Source organism: Gekko japonicus, unplaced genomic scaffold, assembly GCF_001447785.1.
Source record: "Gekko japonicus isolate JY-2015 unplaced genomic scaffold, Gekko_japonicus_V1.1 scaffold1022, whole genome shotgun sequence".
NCBI lineage: Eukaryota > Metazoa > Chordata > Lepidosauria > Squamata > Gekkonidae > Gekko > Gekko japonicus.
Window position 1 is genome coordinate 83,019 of NW_015177040.1, and position 1,035 is coordinate 84,053.

Below are 1,035 nucleotides of genomic sequence, written 5' to 3' on the forward strand. Positions count from 1 at the left end.
CCTAATGTAGCCAATCCTAATGAGTTTCTGCTGTTGGGTGTGGCCTATTATGCTAATGAGTTCCTGCTGGGTGTGGCCAATTTGGGAGCGAGCGGGAACTCCGTCCCTGTGCGTTCCTGCCCCAAAATAGCCCTGACTGCCTTCAAACTAGCTTTCTTCTGCTTGCTAGCCCGCCTTAACCCAAGGCAAACCCAAATGCCTTCCCAAAGTTCAAAGGAGCGTTAAGTGGCATGTGCGAAGATCCAGATGTCCCCTTTCCCTTTTCCACCAAGGCGACCGCGCCTTTCAGCCGAGTAGCGACTAGGTACCCAGGCAATGCTGATTCTGTGAATTTCGACAGATCACAAGAGGGAGGGCAGGAAGGGTTGCCTCAGTGCTTAGTTCTCGTGGGCCTTTCTTACACGCCCAAGGGAAATGCTGATCGCCACTTTGAAGACAGGAAGCAATTCTCTCCAGGCTAGGTTGGCCAGGGATCCTGGAGGTTGTTTTGCCATCTTCTGGGCATGGAGCAGGGGGTCACTGGGTGTGTGTGTGGGGGGGGGGTATTTATGAATTTCCTGCATTGTGCAGGGGGTTGGACTAGATGACCCTGGAGCAGGCTTGCCAGGTGTGGGTTGGAAAATACCTGGAGACTTTGGGCATGAATCTGGGAGAGGGCGGGGTTTGGGGACGGGAGGTTCCCCAGCATGGTACAGTGCCACAGAGCCCACCCTTCAAAGCAGCCATCTTCTCCAGGGGGCTGATCTCTGCCAGCTGGAGATCAATTGTAAAAGCGGGAGATCCCCAGGCCCCACCTGGAGGCTGGCAACCCTACCCTGGAGGTCCCTTCTACCTCTATGATTATACCTTCGCCATGGTCGCAAGTCCACACATGGGGACCAAGCCGCGCTTTTGAATTTAACGCCTGCCGGAGTGCTGTTAAAGGCCCAGGAGCCCCCGGCGGCTCGGAAGGAGTCTGGCCGTGGCAGTCCGGCTGCTCGCAACCGGCAGCGCTAGGACCCAGGGCGGCAGCGGCAGCAGCAGCGGCGGCCGGGG